Source organism: Desmodus rotundus, chromosome 1 (genome assembly GCF_022682495.2).
Source record: "Desmodus rotundus isolate HL8 chromosome 1, HLdesRot8A.1, whole genome shotgun sequence".
NCBI classification, from domain to species: Eukaryota; Metazoa; Chordata; class Mammalia; order Chiroptera; family Phyllostomidae; genus Desmodus; species Desmodus rotundus.
In genome coordinates, this window is record NC_071387.1 from 111,687,699 (window position 1) to 111,693,917 (window position 6,219).

A 6,219-nucleotide genomic window follows, 5' to 3' on the forward strand; every position below is an offset into this window, starting at 1 on the left:
GCTGTAAAGAGCCTGGACCTCTAATTTTTATCATCAAAAGCATGTTTATGTCTCATTGGATCAACTAGAATCATGGACCATCCCTGAACCAATCACTAAAACCACAGCAATTCCAGTTCTGATGGATCTGGTCTGAGTCCTGTGACCATCCCTAGAACAGGAAGTGGATTCACCTCCAGCTGAAGCACACCAGCTAAGAGTCAGAGAGGAATATTCCCTGGAGGAAAATCTGGGCACTCTAAATAGGGAAATGATGAGTAAGTGCTGAGTGGACAAGCCTCCTTCCTCCTGGCCCAGTAAGTTCACACTGCATGATCTTTGAAACTTATTCATTCCTTTATTCAAGGAAGCAACTGTTACTAAACCTAGTCATTCTGTTTCAGGGGCAGGAACAACCAGGCAGGGGAACTTGGGATTTTTGGGGGGGTGGGGGGAGTGCTGCCTGAAGGGCAATAGTGAAGGATGACACTAGCAAAGCCATTGCTCATTGTTCTGTTGTCATCTATTGCACATTCCAAATCAGCAAAAATAGAAGCTGTCTGGAGTGACAAATCCTTTGATAAATTGAAGTCTTCCTGGTTGCTAAGCACTGACCCTGTTCCAATTATTGATTGTGAAAAATCAATGGGGAATATGGAACCTAAGATAATATTTTCAACTCTATACACTTTCAAAATTGGCTAGCTAGAGTATCAAATTCAGACAGTCACCAGTCGTGAGGGTGCTGCTTATGAAAGACTTGCAGTCTTGGTTGTGCACTTTAGGAGGATGTTTAGGAAGGGTTGTGCCAGGTATCCCAGCCTCTCTTAGACTCGGGGTAGTGTTGGAAGACCTCTGTAATTTGTGACTGCTCAAAACCATTGATCTTCTTGTGAAGAAAACATCCTCCCTCATCACATTTCTTAGAGAATTTATTTCGCCCTGACTGCAGCCCTGTGTTTTACACGGGAAAAGCATGCATCTTGCCCACAGGACGTATGACCCAGGATTGGACAATTGGTGTGTCTATTCCTCCCGGTCACAGTGACTGGACCAAGTTGGACTAATCAGGAACATACCTTAGAAGTTTTGTATGGAAAGCTGATAAGGAAAAGTTATCTGTTTTCTTATTTTTGAGGGTGTAAATGTCTGAGCCTACTGCTCAGTGATGATGGGGAGCAGGGCTTAGAAAAGCTGAATGCAGAGGGACGGGGGTATGAGAAGAAAAAACTGGCCTGTAATACTCCTAGTGAGACATTTGCATATACATTTTCAGTTTTCATCCATAAACCTCATTAGTGGAAGCTTCTCTCTGATTCTGACAATAGGTTTCTACTAAGTCCTTGTGGAGTAGAATAGCCAAACCAGACTTTTTCCCTCTTTAGCTAAAGAAGCTGCCAGCTGCTCTTTGTTCTGGTGGGGATAGAAGGTCATTACAGAGCAGATGTTTATGCTCTCTTTTAAATACGCAGATATGTTCCAAACAGGCCCAGATTTGAGAACTATTATGATGAGGCCTTTGGTTTGACTTAGAGAAGCTACCTATACCCGCCTGTGTTTGCTAAGAGAAGGCTGCTTTGCACATGGAGGCCAGGGGTTTTCTGGGAGGAAAGACGTTAACGTTCCCACAATATTTTCCCTGATTATTTTACTTGGGAGGCTCTACTGGGGATGACTGGAGTGGACCTGGCCCAGATCCCGTGAAACAGAAGAGCAGTGGGGCCATTCATTAAAGTAACTGTAAGCATGGAGAGATCCTAGTCCAATGGTCTCTTTCCCACATGGACTCAGAAAAGAATAGCAAAAGATATTTATGGGGATACACGATAAATATATGTTAGGAAGGCTTCTGACTTGGCGTGTCTGGGGTTGGTTTATGCCAGGAAGTTGCTGTGTGTTAGCTCTTTCCCATCTGTGAGAAGGTTTTAGAGTTGTGGGTAAGGCTGTCTCCCTGCATCCTGTGTTTTTTTGTTATTGTTGTTGTTGTTGTTGTCTTCTTACCAATGCTACAGCTAGTAAGCAGCTGTAATCTAGACAGAGGGGATCTTGGGTGCCCAATGATATTCTCCACATTTCTAATTTCTGGTGCTGACAGACCAAGAGGCTACCCTAGTGGAACTAATCCCAAGCCAAGGAAGCATGTGCCTGTATCAAGTGGGACCTGGCACAGTGATAATCATTCCTTCTATTCTACTTTCTAGGATAAGGGAGGTATGTCGTGTGTGTGAATATGTTTGTGTGTTTTCCTTACTGCAGACAATGCTAGCTGTTTAAGTTGCATTCTAGTACTAAGACTTAAGAGTGCTTGGTGAACTTTTGTAATCCATATAGGTTATTGGCTTTCAATTTGAATAGATACAGTAGATAATTTGGTGCTAGGGATTTGGTGTGCATGGCTACTGAGCTGGTTGTTGTTCCTAGAAATTTTCAGGAAACAAATTATAATAAAATATCTCATAGATTCATGTTGATACTTAGAATTTTAAGTCAAGACTTCTCTTATTTAACCTCTTCTCTATTACATCAATTTGTCCTCTTTTCTATCCCAAGAATACTGGTGTTCCAGAGTACAGGGAGCAATAGAATTAGAATAATTTCCCATCCATTTTATCCAATTTTAAATACACAATGGTCTCAGAATAATAAAACTAACACCATCTCCATTATGATTCTTAAAAATGTTAAAAGATTTTGGTATATGTTCTTCTTATCCCTCTCTTTGTTTTTCAAGCTTACTGACATAAAACCTACATACAAAAATGGTTACCTGTTTTAGGTACATTTAAGCTTACAGGTCTATAAATTTTGACAAACTTATAAAGAACCCCCATTCTTTTTTTTATTTTAATTTTTTAATTTTATTGTTGTTCAAGTACAATTGTCTACATTTTCCCCCCACCACTCCCCTCCACCCTACCCATCCCCACCTCCATCCCCTGATCCTACTCCCCTTGGTTTTGTCCATGTGTCCTTTATAGTTGTTCCTGAAAACCCTTCCCCCTTTCCCCCCATTATTCCCTCCCACCTCCCCTCTGGTTACTGTCAGATTGTTCTTAATTTCAATGTCTCTGGTTATATTTTGCTTGCTTGTTTGTTTTGTTGATTTGGTTCCACTTAAAGGTGAGATCATATGGTATTTGTCTATTCACCTCCTGGCTTATTTCAATTAGCATAATACTCTCCAGTTCCATCCATGCTGTCATGAAGGGTAGGAGCTCCTTCTTTCTTTCTGCTGTGTAGTATTCCATTGTGTAAATGTACCATCGTTTTTGGATCCATTCATTTACTGATGGGCACTTAGGTTGTTTCCAGCACTTGGCTATTGTAAATTGTTCTGCTATGAACATTGGGGTGCATAAGTTCTTATGGATTGGTGTTTCAGGGAAGAACATCCAATTCTTAATGATTGTTCTGTATTTACATTGCCAGTACATAGAGCCATTTCATAATATGAGGTCTCTCCATAAAGTATCCAGCCACGGGCTATGAAAAATAGAGATGTTTATTGAAGAAGATACAAGATACAGGAAACATTGTACAGAGGACAATGATGTCTCAGGCACCTTGGGACCTCACACAGTTCTCCCAATCGCCATCAGCTGCCCTGTTGTATTTTTCTGAATCTCATCGATGGTCTGAAATTGCTTCCCTTTCAAAGGTGATTTTAGTTTTGGGAAAAGCCAGAAATCATGGGACACCAAATCTGGGCTGTCGGGGGGCTGAGTCACCAGGGTGATTTGATGTTCTGCCAAAAAACTCTACATGAGACGTGATGCATGAGTGGGTGCATTTTTTGTAATAAAGCTGCCAATCACCAGTTGCCCATAGCTGTGGCCTTCTGAATCATCCAAATAGTTTTTTAATCATCCAAACAGAACATTCAGAGGAATGTTCAAGCTTAATGCAAATTTTTTTGCAGATTCATTGCTCTACTTGCCCAGTCATTTTGAGTGTAACAGCCACACAATACGCATGCTCACTCAATGGCATCTACCACCCCCACTGACTAGTACAGTGAAGTCGTCATTGTTCATACATGCAAATTCCAGTCCACTCTCCTTTGCTGCCAGGCTACATTGATGTTACGCAAGCTGTTCTCATTATGCTAATAATGGCTGAGCTTTTTCTATATACTCTCTATATGTCTTCATTTTGTCTTAGTTGTATGTATCTCAGAAGCTATATTTTTTTAATTTAAAAATTTTGTAAATTGTTCAGTTACAGTTTTATTGCCTTTTTCCCCATTGCTCTTCCCTGCCCTTCCCCTTCCCCACTTGCACAGTCAGTCCCCCCCATTTTCTGCACCTATGAGTCTTCTGTTTGTGTTCCTTGGCTTGGCCCTTCCCATTCTTTCCCCCATTATCCCACTCCCTCATCCCCTCTGGTCACTGTTTGTTTGTTCTTTCTTTCAATGTCTCTGGCCACATTTTGCTTGCTTGTTTATTTTGTTAATTAGGTTCCACTTATAGGTGAGATCGTATGGTATTTGTCTTTCACTGCCTGGCTCATTTCACTTAACATAATACTCTCCAGTTCCTTACATCCTGTTGCGAAGAGTAGCAGTTTCTTCATTTTCTCTGCTGTGTAGTATTCCATTTTGTAAATGTACCACAGTTTTTTGATCCACTCATTTACTGATGGGCACTTAGGCTGTTTCCAGCACTCGGCTATTGTAAACAATGCTGTTATGAATGATGGGGTGCATAGATTCTTTTGAATTGGTGATTCAGGATTCTTAAGGTATAATCCCAGCAGTGGGATTGCTGGATTGAAAGGCATTACATCTTTAGTTTTTTGAGGAAATTCCATACTGTTTTCCATAGTGGCTGCACCAGTCTGCATTCCCAACAACAATGTACTAGGGTTCCCTTTTCCCCACAACTTCACCAGCACTTGTTGTTTGTTGATTTGTTAATGATGGCCATTCTGAGCAGTATGAGGTGGTAGCTCATTGGTTTTAATTTGCACCTCTCTAATGGCTAATGATATTGAGCATTTTTCATGTGTCTATGGGCCCTCTGTATGCCCTTCTTGGAGAAGTGTCTGTTCAGGTCCTTTGCCCATTTTTTAATTGGATTCTTTTTCTTCCTAGTGTGGAGTCTTATGAGTTCTTTATAAATTTTGGAGATTAATCCTTCATCTGAGGTATCAGCAAAAATGTCTTCCTGTGTGGTTGGCTCCCTTTCCATTCTATTGATGTTTTCTTTAGCCATGCAGAAGCTTTTTAATTTGATGTAGTTGCATTTGTTTAGTGTTTCCTTTATATCCCTTACCCTAGGGAATGTATCAGTGAAAATATTGCTGTATGGGATATCTGAAATTTTCCTGCATATGTTCTCCTCTAGGACTTTTATGGTGTCATGACTTATATTTAAGTCTTTTATCCATCTTGAATTTATTTTTGTATATGTTGTAAGTTGGTGGCCTAGTTTCTTTCTTTCTTTTTTTTTTATTTTTGCATGTTCTTGTCCAGATCTACCAACACCATTTATTGAAAAAGCCATTTTTACTACATTTTATGTTCCTGCTCCCTTTGTCAAATATTAATTAACCGTGTTGACATGGGTTTATTTCTGGGCTCTCTATTCTGTTCCACTAGCCTATGTGTCTGATGTGTCTGTTCTTATGCCAGTACCAGGCTGTTTTGAATACAGTAGCCTTATAATATAGTTTGACATCAGATATTGTGATCCCTCCTACTTTGTTCTACTTTCTCAAAATTGCTAAGGCTATTTGGGGTCATTTATTGTTCCATATAAACTTTTGAAATGTTTGTTCTATATCTGTCAAATATTTCATTGTGTCTCAGTAGCTATTAATTTAATGTTCATTAGCAGTCATTATGTTACCCACTCTTAATTATTTTGATTGTGTAAAACTCATTCCATAGTAGATTACTCAGAAGGGGCTTGTAGGAACAAAATTTCATAGGATTGTCTGTGCCCATTGTACTTAAAAAATCAATTTTGCTACATATAAGACCCTTCGTGCTTTTTTTCCCCTCTGAGTATCCTAGATATATTAATTCTCTTTTGACATAGAGCCTGGCTTTCAGTGCCTTAATAATAATAATCTAATTTTCCCTTAAAAGTCACAAACTCTTTTTTGCTAGATATAGAATGATTTTTTTAAGTCCCAAATCTTACTAGAAAGTCTTGATATTGATCATTTTGGATCAATGTTCTCCTGTATGTGCTGTGCACTTTCAAAATGTAGCTTCAAATTGTTATTTTTCAATTT